The 17,963-nt window shown below is 38.5% G+C and overlaps 1 protein-coding gene across 5 annotated transcripts in view; it reads left to right on the forward strand.

The window, feature by feature from the left end:
- Positions 1-17,963, forward strand: part of ENOX1 (ecto-NOX disulfide-thiol exchanger 1) — a 549,814-nt gene that overhangs the window by 205,057 nt on the left and 326,794 nt on the right. For all 5 annotated transcript variants that reach the window (XM_081287123.1, XM_081287124.1, XM_081287121.1 and 2 more), the window contains one exon: positions 1,254-1,360. The gene's annotated coding sequence lies outside the window, so the exon portion shown is untranslated. The remainder of the gene's footprint in view (positions 1-1,253; positions 1,361-17,963) is intronic.

The following is a 17,963-nucleotide window of genomic DNA, read 5'->3' on the forward strand; positions in this document are numbered from 1 at the left end:
CACTTACCAAAGCAGTGGGTAAAAGTCAAGTATTTATAGACTAATTAGTGAAGTCAACATGCCTAAGTAGGGTACTTTACATAATACCAAGAAATATGGTACAGTACTATGAAATTAGCAAAGTTTGGTATGAGGCAAAAAAGCCAGGGCCAGGAATGCCAAAGGTGGAGGCTGGATGCTGTGGTAGCAGCTGGCTGTGGTGGCAGTGGGCTGTGGTGTGAGTGGCAGGACACAGCCAAGGTGCTGCTCTGATAACAGCATGCTTGCTCTGTAGCTTCTCCCCTTGCTTCTCATTTTTTTTTTTTTTTTTACTTACAAAAGTTTTGGAATATTAGTGAGGTCTGATTTGACTTCAGGATTTTTTTTTTTTTTTTGGAATTTACTATCTTATGATACAAACAAATGTCTTTGGCATCATTTAAAACACTTTAGTTCTGGGGTAGAATGCAAGATCATTTTGTTGTATATTAAGCTATATTACACTTTTGAAATGCATTCATTCTTGTCCATTGTATAGTTAGCTTGACTTTGAAAATTAGAAAAACACTTCCGATGTGACAGTTGTGGGCTAGGAGTCAGAAAACATAGTTTGGGTTCCGGCTTTGTAAGCAGTCACTACATGTCCTCGTGCTGGCCACACAAGCCCTTTGGGTACCAGTATCCTCCTTTTGAAACTAGAGATACAACATATTATAAAAATCAAAGGGGATAATGAATATCCAATTACTTTGTAAATTGTACAGCACTGTAGAGATGAAATACTTTTAAAAACTCATTTACAGTTGCATAAGGGCCAGTGAAGGATTTCTTTCAAGATAAACGTGGGCAGAAATAGGATTGCAGCCTAGTCTGCTATTAAGTCAGTATGTTTTTGCCAGTGATCCGATGTATAGCTAGATCCTCATGTAACTTGCCTTCTGCACCCCATATACTTTTAGACAGGATGAAAAATCTCTTAGAATCTCCAAAGAAGGTGTGGGATTTCTTTGGAAATAAGAAGGAATATCTCATTAGCTAGGACTCATGTGTAATGATTGCTATTTCTGCCAAATAGCAGTTATGCATTTGGAAAGATCCTTTATGCTTTCTTAGAGTATTCTAGACCTAGAATGGGAAACAAAGTTGGCCACAGACCAGCAGTACCTCAGTCTGTCTGCCCCAAGTGAACATCCCTGTGCATCTGATTTATGCCTACTTTTGTTTGTTCATTATCCTGTACTTCCTTTAATCCCTTTACTTGTCATCATCCACAGGAACTAACAATTTGCAAAACCAGATGATAAAGCAAAATTGAAGCCCACCCATGACATCAAAAAGGGAGAAGGCAGGCGAATTTAAATGAGCCAGCTTTAAAGAAGCGGTGAGTACCTGCACATGAATGAGGTGTGAACTTTCTGACCTTGTCATCAAGGGCTGCCCGGGCTCAAGTGCTGTCTGTCTTATGTGTAACATTTGTTTGGTTTGGTTTTATTGGGGGGGGGGGGATATGTGCAAAACAAAATCATGTTGAAATGATGGTGGTCATATGTTCACTGTTAATTTTGTCATGACTGTTCTATAGACCACTCAATGTAAGTTCCACAATTCAGCACATAGATGTTATTAATATAGATACACAATTCTAATCCTAGTACAATTACCTGTATTCAGGTTTTTTTGCTATCAGTCATTTTTCTATCTTCCCTACCTCCTGGTGCCCCTCACACCCATGTTTAGATGCCAGTAGGTATCTAGGTATCTAGATTTTAGGTATCTAGAATTTAGATAACTAGATTGCCCCTGACATCCTAAATTTCCCAATTTGTTTGAGGACCCCTCAACCCCTCTCTTTTTGTTCTATTTCCACCTACAAAATATCTCAGCCTCCAAAATTGCCTTTTCTTCCTTGGGATTATTAAAAACTGTCCTCTTTTCTTGTTACAACTGGCTAAATTACCAGTTGATCACTAAATTATAACAAAGTAGCATCCTAATTTATAATAAAGTGTCTCTAACCAATGATGCTCCTCCTTTAATTCTCAATTCTCCCTTAATTTAAACTTTAAAGGAGAAAGATGATCCTCAGGTATGCTATTTACATGGCAAAGCAATAATTTGTTTGTTTACTAGTTCACTACTTGAGTGGCTGGTCTTCCCTGGATGTAGTAAGATAGGTGAAGGACTGTGAGGGTATGTAAATCCTTCTGGGCAGGTATGTCCTAGACCTCACCTTATGACAGAGGAACTTTTTGATGTCAAGCTCATCTTGGTTCTACCATTTAGAAACAAGTGACCATGTTCTTCTCTGTGCCTGCCCTGTAGGCAGCAACAATTTCACAACAAATGGGGAAAATAATAATAATTACAAAGATGAATGGAAGCAAGCCAGGTATGAAGCTGCATGGAGAAGACAAAGCCAGAGGGGTTGAGTAATTTAGCCTGCAAGGTTTTTTTCTCACCCTGAGGTTCTGGGTAATTGAGAAAGAAGAAAGGCAGAATAAGAGATGGTATGAAAGGGAAAGCGGAGATTTTCAGAGAATACAGTGAGGGCTACATTTTTTAGTTAAAAGCCTCCAGATTAATAAATATATTATGATGTATTGTTTACCTCCAGGAGCAGAGGTTAGCTCTTTTCTGTGGACTCTAGGAGTTTCAGAAATCAATTGGCTTGTGGCCTCTCTGGCATGCCCCTCTGGAGATATCAGAGGACATCTCCCACAGTGAGGTTGAGGCTGTCAATAAATACTTACCCATTTTCTTTTTAATCATTTGCTACCCTAATTCAGAATGCCTAGAAAGGGTTGGTAAGAGATCACAAATCTCTCAGAGGGACAAGGCTAAAGGTCCTTGCCTTTTCCTGCTGAGGTTGCAGACAACTCAGGCACCAGGGCTTCAGAGGGACACTGAAATTCAGAGAGGCTAAGGACAAACCCCAGCTCCTTCTAAAATGAATGATTCCTAAACTGAAGAAGCAAGTGGGGAGAAATTAAATGTGTGTGAAAATAATTTAAATACAACAAGCTTACTGCATAAAGTTCAAGTTGAAACCACTTCATCTGTCTGAGTTAGTGCACAGGTGTGGCTCTGTCAGCCCATCCTTACCTGCCCTGATCATGGCCAGAGAAGAGGACATGTAGGGAATCGCTGGAAAGCTAGAACAGCTTCTAGGGCAATTGTGTCATTAGAATATTGGGTGCAATTTAACTTGGTATTAAGATGCCATTTTTTTTTTTGCTTTGCAGTCATCATATTATCAAATATAATCATCCATGGTTGCAGCCTATTAAACCCATAACTATCAAATTTGACTAAATGTTAGTGTACCTTTTAAGATAAAAATGTTTTTGTTGTATAAAAATGCTTTGTAGCTTTAAAAGGTCAATAGCTTCCTAGAGCAGAAATATGCCATGTAATTTTTAGAAGATAAATAATCCCCCAAACTTGATTTAATTGCTCTATTTTGAAGGATCGCCATGGACAAATGTCAACTCTGTTCTGTTAGGTGTGTTATGCTTGGAGGAGGACTTGAGAAAGCATTTCTTAAATCTGCAATTTTCAATTTCATTTTAAAAATCCAAACAAAATTATATTTAGGATCTTTTGAAGTGTTTTCTGAAGTTTCTTATAGAAAAAGAAACCATATCTTAAGTGATAAAGGTATTTGAGGATGTTACTAGGATGAAACACAATTTCACAGGATTTACTTTACAAATATGGATTGTTTATTATCTAAACTCTTAAACAATTAATAGGCATATTTTGTGATATAAAACCCTTGCCAAGCACAAACTGATGATTTAAATTACTATTGTAATACCTTAAAAGGTTCATTGGTCGAAGATAATTAATGCTCCCTTCAAGATAATACAAAATGCATCTCCTTTGCTATGTACAAATATCCTAAAAATAACTATCAGAATCCTTGTGAGGAAAAGAATTGTAGTAGGACTTTTTGAAATATAATTGTCAGAAACTTATTTAAACTCTCTGAGGCTCTTGTTTCTTATATATTAACAAGACTAGTAATAATTTAACCCTCTCAGAGTTTGTATGGTGTTAACTAAGGCACTAACCCTCTCAGAGTTTGTATGGTGTTAACTGAGGCACTGAGCAGCCTTGAGATGTGCAGTCACATCTTATCTCAGGCAGGGATTCAATGCACCTTATCTGGAGTCAGTAGAAGATAACTGTGTAGAGGGACTACTCTTAAAACTCCCCGAAATTTCCCCTAAAGAGCAGCACAGCACGCGTGGTTCTCTGCCTTCTTGTGCCACCCATTGAGAAGTCTAGCATAGTCCATCGTCTCTCCAGTGTGAAACCAGATTCTCACAGCCAAGCATGGGAGGTAAATGTCAAGTGGAATGAGAAGTTACATTTGGGTGACTCCACTTGTGTGTGGCACACCTAACTCCATGCATTGAACAGTTCACAGTAATTGACCTTTGCCTTGACACTCACACATTGGTATAAGTCTCTCCTGAAACTGTAGGCCCTAGATGTGATATTCATTCAGTACACCTTTAAATGTCTTGATCAATAGGATTCAAGTTGACAGGGATGGTTCTAAAACCTGAGATGCTGAAAGTGGGTTATTATGGAATAATGCTCATTTCTATCCAAGGCTGAGGAGGAGACCTGTGAACATTAGGCTCAGGGTACATATATAATTTGCAGAATGCAAAGGAGTATTCTCTAGACTCCATTTATGTAGTTAGTGTATTTTAAGTAGTGGTAAATTTCAGCAATGTTAAAAATAACATCATCTGAATAGTCATGCATTGCTGTTCCATAGGCTGTTTTTACATGAAGTATCTTTGATCATAATGGAATACAAAACCTATATTTTTGTGAAGTCAGAAGATGAACTGAGGGTATAACTGAAGTTGGGGATGAATCATGATTATTTTACTAGGCTTGGTGTTGAATAGAGGAGCTAGCACTTCCTAATGAATTATTTTAAGTTCCTTTAGCAGTTAATATTTTACTGTTCTTGTCTGAGTTCCAGTCTTCAAGACTAGGTAAAAATGCATTTCTCAGTTGCTGAATTTTCAAGTTTTCATCTACAAGATAACAACATCAAAGACCAAAGTTTTGCTGGAGAGTGTTTCAGAATTATTTCAGAATAAATTCAGTATAACTGATATTATAGTAGGCCTGTCAGTATACCCCAAGAAAGAACTGCCTCCATCAACAACAGCCCAGTTTCGTAAATTTACATCTTTTGTGGCAAATATTGTCCTAGGTGTCAAGGACAGGAAAAAAAAGCAAAGAGGAAAAAACAGTTACAAAAAGTGTGGTAAATTTTCAACTGAGGGAAGCATGAGTATGTTGTGGGACAATCACCAAAAAGAGAGAATCTGGACCAGCTCTTTGCTTTTTTAATTAACCATTTCTGAGTAAACAACTCAGTGGAATTTGGAGAGTGTGTCTGCAGAAGATAGTACCTTGATTTGTCTTGAAAGGCTTTTGGGGAAAAGAGGAAATAGGTAAGTGGAGGCAGCAGATGGATATTACCATAACATTTGGTCTTAGAGGGCAGCTTACTTCCCTGGTGAAAGCACATCAAGTTTTCCTGTGGAAGCCAAATCACACCCCATTGTCCTTGTGGAATCCAAGGGATGCAGCTGCAGGAGCGGGTCCCCAGGGAGGTCCTGTGATCCAAGCCAGGCTTTTGAAACCCAATCCAAAGACATTTGTTGAACTCTAGGAGGAACTTTTGTTTTGTTTTAACAGTGAGATTTGTTAGTTACATGATTCATTGTAAATCTGGAGCTTCTAGCGTTATTTTGTTTTCAGTTAAACATACCCTGCTTAAAGTTGAGCCAATGCAGAGGGCAACAGAGTTAAGAGATGGAGAAAGGTTCTCATGATGTAATATCCTAGGTCCACCCATACCTGAACCAAAGGGGCTTTGGATTTAAGTCTGTCTCTATTCCCCCCTTTCACTTTAGCTGCTTGGAGTTGGCTTCCTGCCACTGGCAACTGGAATAGCATTGACAAAGTTGTTTTTTTGTTTTGTTTTGTTTTTGCAGGGAGGGTTTAGGAATTGTTTTGCTTTTAAAAAATTTTGATTATTTTGACTTAAAAAAGAAACTGGGAGTTTCCACATAAATATATTTTGAAAGAGAATTTTTCTTTTTCTCTAATATCTTCCAAATATCAAAAATTGAAGTTCAGTTCTAAAACCAGTGTTCCATTTCAGAACAGAATTTTGTGTATCAGTTACACAAAACATAGAAAGTCATTGTTTTTCTGCAAAAGGTTTATTGTGTTTTTATATACTCTCCAGCTACTCTCTTGCTAGGTTTCTGGACATGGATTCCCCCAGCTGTGGGGAAGTCAAGCCTACCACCAGGTTAGGGTTGCACCAGCCTCATCTGACAGCACTGATAGCTGTCTTTCTTCTGGGGTTCACAGGATATCTCCTTAGTACCAGAGACTCACTTTCTGGAGTTGCCTCTTAGGAGATCATCTGTTATTCAGCCCTAGTACAGGTTTTGTGAGCCATCTGAGGATATGTGGACAGGACATATTTCAGTGCGATCATGCCTGATAATATCTGACCCGTGTCATTAACTCGAACTTGTCATTTCAAATTGTTAAATTTCTGGATTTTGTTGCTGACCAGTTTTTCCAAACCAAAAGCATTCCCTTTAAACCAATATGAATAAAACTAACCAAAATTGCACCTACATTGGTCTTATCTGGTGATTATTTAGGAAGTTCACTTTCAGAGCATTCTCTTTGATGTCTTTAATCAGTTACCACACATCATTGATGAATTTTTTAAAAATTTTGCTTCCCTCTTGCACTTATCCTCTCATTTACCTGGAAGCCCATAGGACGTTAATGTGTTCTTCCACAAGGCTCCCTGGCTGTTTGAAACCATTTCCTTTCCATGCTGTGTCTCTGATTTATCTGCATTTCAGGAAACCAGAATAGGTACAGACTTAAGAACATGAATTTGACAAAAAAACGGTTGATTGTGTTGGGAAAATCTTTCCTCCTGGAAGCAAAATTTGAACCTCGATAAAGAGCCTTGTTGCCCAGTTGGTCTGTGGACCTGGGCTGGGGCTCTCAGAAGATACTCTGATCTAGTTCAGAGGCAAGAAGATGGGCCAGGCTGACTCTTCCATGATGTGTGGCTGGCTGAGCCAGTTTCGCCAACAATGAGCTTGCAGGCGCTGTTGAAACAGTAATCCTCAATTGGCCCACAAGGAACTGTTGACATCTCTGTTGAGGCACTTTGTGGAAGGCACTCATTTCCAGGGAACCAATCTGACAAGGGGACTTGGCAACTCAGTCCTCAGGATGCAGTGAGAAGGATAGTTCAGATTAGTCTGTACTGTTTTGGCTGTTTTCTGGTGTTGTGTGTTTCTGTTTAAGCTACTAGGAAGAATGAGACGGGTAAGTGAGAAGTGTGGTAGTAGGTGACAGATCTTACTATTTTATTTTTAGACACAAATTGTCATTGCAGTTCAGTCTACATTGAATTGCAGATAATGAAAAAGCAGAAACTGAGGTTGCAGGGAAGTTATCTCTGTGCTGTCAACATCTGTGTAGGCCCAAAAGGAACGAGTCCTTAGAATGTGGTAAACTGAGGACATGCGGAGAGGTAGCAAAGGGTATTTAGTTTGATTTGGATTCCTTCCACTTGTTTACTTCTGCAAGGAGAGTGACAGGAACTTCATGCCACCCATAAGCCCCTGCGGGATATGACCCTGCTGCCACCAGTGGCCTTTCTCATGCCTGTGCCCATTGTTCACCATGCTTCAGAGATGCAGGTGGAGCGTATCTTCCACTGACACCACAGGACATTGCATCTTCTGCCTGGGATACTCTTGACCAGAACTGAGGCTTGGCAGCTCCTTCTGACGCTTTAGCTTTCAGCTGGAATGCCAACTCCTCTGAGGGACCTTCTCTACACCTACCTAAAAGTGTCTCCACTCCATAGCCAGTGACCACATTTTAAGTTCTTCATGGCACTGACCATTATTCGAAGTTATTCTCCTAATTTTTTTGCTTCTCTATTTTTGTCTTTTCCTACTAGAATACCTGTTTTATGAAGGCAAGGATCTTTTAAAAAAATATTTTTTTTCAGTTGTAGATGGACACAATATCTTTACTTACTTATTTTTATGTGGGGCTGAGGACTGAATCCAGTGCCTCACACATGCAGGGCAAGTGCTGTACCATTGAGCTACAACCCCAGCCCGAAGGCAAGGATCCTGCCACTGTATTCCCAGCACTTCAGTATTTTCCAACATAACATAGGGTCTCCTTTAACACTGAGCATATAAACTTCCCATACCTGTCTGAATTCTGACCCATTATTTTGTGTTTCACACATAAACAAGCAGTTTTATTGCCCTTTTACATTATGGGGAAAATGTCACCCTCCACACACTGTGCCCCCCACCTAATACCCATTGGAGTCCCTGAAACTCAGATAAGGTGACTGGTTTTAGTTAGTGAAAGTGGAGAGATGATTTTGGACACTAATGATTAGACACATATCAAATCCTTGAATAGAGGTGACACCCTCCTGTGACATGAACAGTCATCTTCTCATGCTGCGGAGCATGCATATTTTTACACAGCATGGGCATTAATTTAAAAAATCAACAGCTCCCTAAAAGTTTTTGTCATCTCTCCATCTTCAACTTTGCTTTATGAATCATGGTTCCAGCCCTTGGGAAGAAAAGCAGAAGCAGGTGTCCAGAAAGCTTAGCATCCAGGTGACCTCACAGTGACCAGGGCCCACAGACCAGGCCTCCATCTGAGGCTGCTCACAGGATCTGATTCCATCACATTTGCTCCACCCTTGGGGCCTTTTATGTATGTGTGTGAGAGGAAAGAGAAAGGAACTTGACAAGAAGATTTTTTGTGAGGCAGTTGAATAGCAGAATAGACAACAAATGCCACCCTAGGGTAAGTTGGAAAGGCTAGTTGCACAAAAATTGCATTTTTTCATTATTATTTTAAAGATGGAAGGATGGGAAAATGCAGCAGCTTCCTACACCTCAGGTCCTTTAGAGATGAGTGTCAGCTCACTGAAACACACATGGCCTGTTTCATGTGGTGACACAGATACTTTGATTTTAATGATATCTGGAATTCATTTTGAGATAGAAAAGAGATGGTGTTGAACTCTGTGCTCCCTCGGCCCCTGGACTCAGCCCTGTGGTTGCCAGAGCATGGGGCTGCCTGTGAGGTCTGCTCAGAGGTGCACCTGCCCCCTAAGGAGGATAAGGATTCAGAGGACAGGACACTTGGAGAAGGGTTAGGGGCATAGGGTGGTGTTTATATGCAGAAGGAAGAAAGTTTTTTGAGGAAAATAACTACTGGCTTCTGTTCAAGATGGTTAATTGTAGGCTTGCTTCAGAATGAACCAACTCCTCTTTCTTATGAACTCATTTATTTCTTTTGAAGATAAGCAAAAATCTGACTCCCTCCTCAGCCTAAGCATGCCACTGGTCTTGACCGGCAGGTGCTTTCAATTACTGGCTTCTGCCTGAGCTGAGATGTGTTAAATTCCTGCCAGGTAAGGAGAAACTTGCTTGATGAAGCTTGACTTTTGTCCCCTTATTAGTTGGATCATTTGGAAAGTGGGTGGTTCCTATTGTGGTTATGTTTCCAGTCCAAAAAATTAACAAGCTAATGTGGGCATTATAATTGGTTTTTATAGTTATTTTGGCAATGAGCATATTCTCTTATCAAGAAAACAAAACAGTACCCTTTCTGCATTCAATTCTGTCAACTTTTATTAAACATCAACTGTGTGTTGGGCCCTGTGTCGGCCCTCAGGGGAGGAAAAGTGATGAAATATTTTCTTCAAAACAGTGGGAAACAAGATGCTGGCTTCTGTGCGGGGAGACAAAAGACACTGTTGCGGCCGAGGCTCTCATTTTATTGATTCAAAAATGCTTATTTATTGAATGCTTAACAGTTGTCAGGCACTTTGCATGAACCTCCCCCTTGCAGCAGTCTGGTTCAGGGGATAATACTGATGTTACAATCAACGAAATGGAGGCTCAGAGAGAGTGAGGGATTCCCAAGCTCATACAACAAGGAGGGACTTCTGATGTTTTGTATGTCTATTTTTCTGTCGGATGACAATTTAGATAGGAAAGCACTTTTAAATAAAAACACCTCATAGATTGATTAAGGTCATCTACAAAAGAGACGAAGGAGAAAAATGATCTTCATAGTCTTAAACAGCTCTGTGATCTAGCATAGCTCAAAGATTTTAGAACTTTTAACGGAGAATCAACATCAAGAATTTCTGAGAAGTTGGAAGTAAGGTTTTCTTTTCTGCTTCATTTTTAGAAACAGAAGCAAAGAAAACTCAGTGGTTTGTTCTGAAGGTATATAACACAAGTAAAATAACAGTTTTTACTATTGGAAGGAGGCAGGGGACCTTAAATACTATAGCTTAGTGACTCATTTTACTACAAACCGTGGCGCAAATGAGAAATCAATAGACAATGTACATATTCCTACACAGTTTACTCACGTGTGTGAAACAAAGTTTCCATGAAGTATTACTTCACTTGCACAGCTGCCATGATAACACCCTCCCCTTCCTTTCCCCATCCTGTGTTCCATGCACAACATGCTTACCCCGCCCCCACCAAATATACTTGTTGCTGGAGACTGAATGCTGTGTCTCCCCCAAAGGCCTATGTTGACATCCTAATCCCCAAATGACGTTATTAGGAGGTGGGGTCCTTGGGATGTCATTAGGTTATAAATGGGAAATTGCCCTTATAAAAGAGACCCTAGATAATTGCTCCCTCACTTCTGCCATGTGAGGACTCAGCAGGAAGGCAGCTGTCCCTGAACCTCATGAGACCCTCACCAGACACCAAATCTGTTATCGTCCTGCTCTGAGAGCTCTGCCTCTAGAATGTCACACGTCTGGTGCTCACAGGTCTGTGGCATTTTGTTACAGCAGCCAGAGTGGACTATGGCACCTGTACTTTAAATTCTGAGGAACCCTGCCATCGCCACCACTTCATCTTCGCAGATGAGGGATGTATGTCCTTTGTCACTGGCACTTTGCAGGTTTTGACTGCTGAGGGGAGTTTCTCCCAGTAAATGAAGCTTTCATATTGTTCAAAAAAACTTTCTCTCTCTTTTTTTTTTTTTGTGTGTGTGTGTGTGGAAGGGATTGCTTTTTGACCTACTTTTTTACAACTGGAAAGAGAAGAAAATTTTGTCAGTCTTAACAGTCTTACAATTCCATTAGAAATTTTACCCTTTTCATTTTAGAAAGAACTCAAAACTTGAAAGCCTAAATAAACTCCAGGCCCAGTAAATGATTGGAGGGTTATCATTTCAATTACAAGCATGGTTGTGTAATGGAAATGCTTCTTTTGAAAGCAGTGGTACTGGAGTTTTGTGTTAGGGAAAAATAAATTATCTTTTCCCAGGATTGTCTATTTCAATTTTATTTTCTTGAAAAAAAAAACAGAATGTAATGAAACTTCTGTGTATTAATTTTTTTAGAGCCTCTGTCAACCTGGTCTCACTTCTGAAGTTTTCTCTCTGAACTGTATTGTGTCCTTTTAAAGGAAAATAGTATGTGGTGCACTGTTTAGTTTTATTCAAAATCATTTTTAGCCTAAAAACTGCAGGAAAAAAAGTGATGTCATTAGGAGGTGGGGTCTTCAGGAAGCACTTTTCCTTTCACCAGGACCCTCCCCTCCCCTCACCACCTAACAGACTTCAAAGCTACAGAATTGGAACTATGAGAGATTTCTAGAGCTTGCCATTTTAAAAGTGTTGTAAATAATGGAAATAAGATAAAATAACAGCCAGTGGATTTGATAAGTGGGCTATAAATATCACACTTCGCTGTAAGTATAAATTCACTATAAACACTTCCATTACCATGTTACTTGATATAAATCATGGACATCATCCTCCGTACTACCCTTACTCCTCACAGGAGGTACCACTATCCCCTATTGAGCCAGGCACAGTGGCACACACCTGTAATCCCAGCTACTCAAGAGGCTTAAGCAGGAGGATCACAAGTTTGAGGACAGCCTGGGGAACTTAATGAGACCATGTCTCAAAAAATGAAAAGGGGCGGGGATATAGCTTGGTTGTAGAGCATCCCTGGGTTCAATCCCATATATATATCTCACACACACAGAAAAAAAGCCATAACATCCTGTTGATTAGCCCTCAGCAACAACTCATTTCCTATGTACTTCTATTTCTCAAATAAAAGGTACTACTTTATTTTGGGGGAGGAGGGTCTTTAGAATACTGAAATGGTTGTCTTATCACCTACTGAACTCCATCCTTGCTTCCTATAATCAATTTTTACCCAGACACCCAAATAAACAGTTAAAAACAGAGGCTGGTAGTATAGCTCAGTGATAGAGCACTTGCCTAGCCAGAGCAGGAGGCTCTGGGTTTGATACCCAGCATAGCAAACAAAACAAAATAAAACAAAATGTAAATCCAAACATGGCATTGCCATACACAGTAGGAAGTACATTTCTAACAAAGTCAACAACCCCACAAAGCTCAACAGGATCCAGTTTATGACCATTTCTCATCACTTCTTGCGTCTTTGACCTCCTTTCCATTCCTTTAACTCTCTGAGCCTATCCTTCAACATACCTTTCTATGACAAGTATCATGAGCTTAGTTTGTTTGAAAACATACACCTTAAGAAACATTTATTATATTGCTGTTACTTTATGTACATTATAATGCTACCTTTTTTAAAAAATAGAAAGGAAAGAAGGTTGATTGAGGACACTGTAGGTTTCAAAGCTTTAAATTTTGTATTATCCTCACAAGACCCACATTTGTAATTGATACTTACGTTAAGAAAAGCTGAAGGGATAGTAAGATAGTAGACCTAAATCCAAAAATGTTAGCAATGAAATTAATTGTAAACAGACAAAATACTCCAATTAAAAGTCAAAGATTGTTGGAATAAATAGATAACCTACAACTTAATGATACTGTTAAGAGATATGTCTAAAATATAAGAATGTAAAAAGATTAAATGTAAAAAATGAAAAAAGTCTGAAATGCAAATACTCCAATGCCCCTTCTCAGAAAAGGGATATAATAACAACATTAACACTAATAAGACTTTAAAGCAAACAAAAAATACCAGATATAAAGAGGATATTTTCAAGTGTGAAAGTTTTAATTCACCTGGAAGAAAATAATCCCAAAGTTTTAGTCACTTTAGTCATTAACATAAACTAATTAAAGCAAAGATTGACAGAAGAGGTAAAAGAGAAAAACACACAGATAGTAAGAGATTGTGATATATAGATTTCAGTAATTGAAAGAGCAGAGAAAAGCCAAGCATTTAGCAGGTTTGTATAACCTGATTATAAACTTTACTTATGGATACGTAAAGACATTGAACACACAAGTACAGAAACTATTTTTCTAGTACACATGGGACATATGAAAAACCTGGCTAGATAGTTAGCCCGAAACAACTCTAAAATTATTTCAAAGAATTAAAAACTTAAAAAGTATTAAAATTTGATCATGATTCATTTAAATTACAAATTAGCAATGTCAATTCTGAAAACAACAGTAATTTTTTTTTGGGGGGGTACCAGGGATTGAACCCAAAGGTGCCTAATTACTGAGCCACATCCCTGACACTTTTTATATTTTATTTAGAGACATGAACTTGTGATCCTTCTGCCTCAGCTTCCTGAGCCTCTGGGATTATAGATATGTACCACCACACTGGACAACAACAATAAAATCTTGAATGTTCTCATATTTTAAAATGAAAAATTTCACTTCTATATAGTTATAGTTCAAAACAAAATCACAATGGAAATGACATGATATTTTGAACTGAATGATATTAAAACTTTGGTATACCAAAATATATACATGCAACCAACACCATCTTTGAGGGAAATGAATAGCCTTAAATGCAAGTCAGAAAGAAGTCTGAAAATTAATAAATAGCTATATCCAGAAATGTTTTTTAAAAGAGAAAACTAAACTGAAATCAAGTGAAAGAAGAAAAAATAAAGGGCAAACAGAAAACTATGACAATTAAAAAACAAAGAATACATAGCAGAAACCATCACTAAAGCCAAAATTTTTTTCTTTGAAAAATATACTGAAATTAGTAATTTCCCACGAAGAAAAAGAGATTAAAATAATACCTGGGTGGGCATTAGGGATGAACAAAAATCATCAGTTGTTTACAAACATTGAGAGAATAATAAGAGGGTATTACCAACAACATTGTCAAGCAAGTAAAAACTTTCTGAAGAAACAATAGCAAGTTAAGTCTGGTAATATAATAAAATGTTAATAAGTGAGTAAATTGGGTTTAAACCTGCAAAATAAGACTAGCTTAATGTAACTCTTCATGTTAATTTTATAAAGGAGAAAAAATTATGTTTACCAACAAAATATTCATTATAATTCAACGTTAGTAGTGATCTTTACACAAGAAATAAAAGGAAGTTTTCTTATTCTGAAAAGCCCATCCACCCCCAAATCCATAGAGTGTGCATGTGTGTGTGTATACATATACGTATAATATATATATATATATATATATATACACACACACACACACACACACACACATATACACATACACACATGTATCAGATGAACACATGTTCAGGCTGTAGATTTGATATGTATCAAATGTACTGTAGATTTGATACATATATATTTAATCAAATATATATGTATCAAATCTACGCCTGAACATGTGTCCATCTGACCTCTTTCAGACATGTGCCCTGCAGCTCAACATTTAGTCACTCGTCTTCTCTGTGGTTTAAAAAGAATGAAGAAATAGAAAAATGAGGGAAATTCTTCACCTGTTTTTGAAACTATACAGAGTGCATGGTAGGAATAGATTAAATCTGTCCCGTGATTTTAAGTTAGGCCTTACATGATAGAGCATAGACATGTAGGAACGTGAGTGTAGAACTGGCAGGGAAGGCCAGGCTTGGAAGGCAGCATGATCAGGTGGCCAGCCCTAGGACGTGCTGATGGACCAGCTAGTGCTCAGAGGATGGCTGTCAGTTTGGCGTCCAGCAGGCTGAGTGAGTCTAGAGCACAGGAGACACAAGTCACTGAGAGTCAGAGGCAAGTACCTTGTAGGTCATCTCTGCTTTCAGGTGTTTGAGTACCCTGGTTCCTGGGACCCTGCACTTGAGTAAGAGACTGGGAAGATGTTGGAAGTGCTCCACAAAGGCCTGGACTTCAGGCAGATTAGACATTCTTTCTTTCTCTTGGTTCCAATCAGTAATAAGCCAAGAGATGTGTTTTGACTGTGACTTATTATCATGAGAAGATAGAGGAAACATTGATTTTCAGCAGTTTTCTCCACCTAGTTTAATACTTTGGGATGTTATATCACAAGCTCTTTTATAATTTAACTTGAAAGCTTATTAATTTTCAGTGAAATATTTCAATATAGCTGTCTTACTTTACAGAAACAATGCGGAGAACTACACAGAAAACAAAGTAGTTATTATCACAGTCATCATTATTACTTCTGCATGTTTCCTGTATTTCCCAAGCCACTTCTTCCTGGGGATAGAAACATATCACAATAGCAGTTAAAAATCCCTACAAAAACAGCATTTCTTTGGCTCCAGCTGGCTGTCTCAGATTCCTTCCAAATAGCTCTGGAGTCTTCAGGGAGAGTTTCACGTGTATTCTGGGAGTCAGCCCTCTTGATTACCGCTAATCACCAGTAAGCTTTTTCCCCACCCAGGGGAGGGTCCCAGTTGCTGCACTTCCACATGTGGTCCCTATATCATTCAGGAGTAGGAATTGTAACTTCTGGCACCCATCCATGGTGATAGACCCTCACATCCAGGGCGTATCTCTGTTCATAAGTTGACAAATGGTACTAATGTCTTTCATTTCTGGTACTCCCAAGACTTCAGATTAACTGCTTTCATATCTTAGCTCTACCCTTATTATAATTTCTCTGTCTAGGGCTGTGGCATGCCCATCACAGCAGTCTTTCTGTGTTCAAAGAGTAGATGTGTTTTTCTCAGCATTATTTCTTTTGGGGACATCTCTGTCCCTTTTCCAAGAAGAATATGGTTTTCTTGTTGCTCATTTTCCTTCCATTTCTATCCTTAGTTCTCATAAAAATTGGTCCAAAGAAAACCTCCCCTCCCCAAAACCCACACATAGTCCTGCATATAAATCTGATAAGCCTGGGTCTGAGGGCAAATGGAGCAGCGGCTCCGATGCAGAAAGTGTGCTCCCAGGACCGCACCACAAAGGGTGGGCAGCTTCTTGCTTTAATTTACAGTTTGGTCTTAAGAGTACTACTTTTCAAACATATAAGGTTTTGAGTGACCAGAAAAATGGAGCACATGTTCTGGAATGTAATAATATATTTTGAAGAAAGAAGGCTGTCAGGCAGACACTTCTGTACCTCCTTTATCATTCTGGTTTAGAAAGTATATTTTTCCTTGAAGAAGGGTTTATAGGGTTGAGAAACCATGGAGTGGGTTTAAAACAAAATGAAATTCTCTGCTTTCTAAATACTCCAAAAACTAATTATCTTGTATCCTCTTATGGTTTGAAGCTTCTCAGCAAAGTATGGGATTTTTGTATTACATGCAAGTAAATCAGCAATAACTTTCTCTGAAGTAAATGCTGTAAACTTTTCTATGCAAGAGGACAAAGTTCCTAAGATGCAACACTAGTTACCTGCTTCATTAAGAAACATGAGTGCAAACAAATTTTATGAAGAAATTATGGAAAGCAATTGGCTAGAGAGTGATTACAGAGGTTAATGTGTATACTAATTGGCTTGTTTAGGACATACCATAAAACCAGATTCACCAATCATTTCTAGTTTAAGTAAATTATGCAGCATTATAGCAATTAAAATATGATTCATTTTTCCACAGTGTTTCTACATTAACTAAAAAACAATCATTTGGGTTTAATCCAACTCAACAAAAAATATATAGCATCTAAATGGAGCATTTACCTTTCAAGTAATTTTTTTGTATTGCTGAATGTGTAAAACAGGATAAGACATAACCTCATCTCTGAACTGCAGAGCTTGGAGGATATTCTCTGAAGGCATATCCTTCCTTACAGCCCCTATTTATTTATGCTATAGGTCATAATTCTAGTGAATGTGACACTGCAGTCATTCTTATAGTCACAAATTATAATGTGTATGTGCAAATTATAACTTTCTTGCACAGAGGAAGGTACAGAGCTGTATCAGGTGATAAGAAGGATAAGTAAAAGTCACTTGATATAATAAGGAAAATAAATTTTAAAGACTTTTTTAATGAGGAGAATTTTTTCCGAGAAAGATGCTTAGTTCTGCTAAATTAAGAGTTTCCAGCTGACAAATGTAAAAAATTCCCATGTGGGACAGGTAGCCAGAGGGATATACCAACAATGTGCTCCTCATGGGCTGAAATGTTAGTTCCCAAGTCTTGAACATGGTGACATTTTCAGCTCTGCCCCTTTCTGGGGTCCCTGGAAAGTCTTTGTGATGAGGGTCAGTCTTTGCCACAAAATGCCTGAGGTACCAAACTAGAGTATCTGGGGTTCTGAAGGGAGGGAGTGGTAGCAGGGAGGTAGAATATGAGAAGACTCAGTTAAGATTAGCACCCCTTCCTGGGATTATATTGGCAAATGAAAAGACCTATCTGATGATTAGTGGGATAGGACTTCTGACTGTACTTTTGCTTAGCTAAGTGTCTCTCTGAGCTCTGTAATGATAGATTCCCAAGTCTGTCTTCATTCCTCTACTTCCGGGTCCAAACATAATGTTAGGTACCTAATAGTTATTAAATGCTTGATGATGATGATAAGAACAAGAGCAGCAGCTAACATTTATCCACTGAGCATTTTGTGTGTATTATCTCTGCTTATAGATGAGGAAGAGAGAGTTTAAGTTTCTTGCTTAAGGTCACACATCTGGTAAGAGTTAAAGCCAAATCACCTCTCACATA

This window comes from Spermophilus citellus, assembly GCF_964194105.1.
Source record: "Spermophilus citellus genome assembly, chromosome: 1".
In the NCBI taxonomy this organism is placed as follows: domain Eukaryota; kingdom Metazoa; phylum Chordata; class Mammalia; order Rodentia; family Sciuridae; genus Spermophilus; species Spermophilus citellus.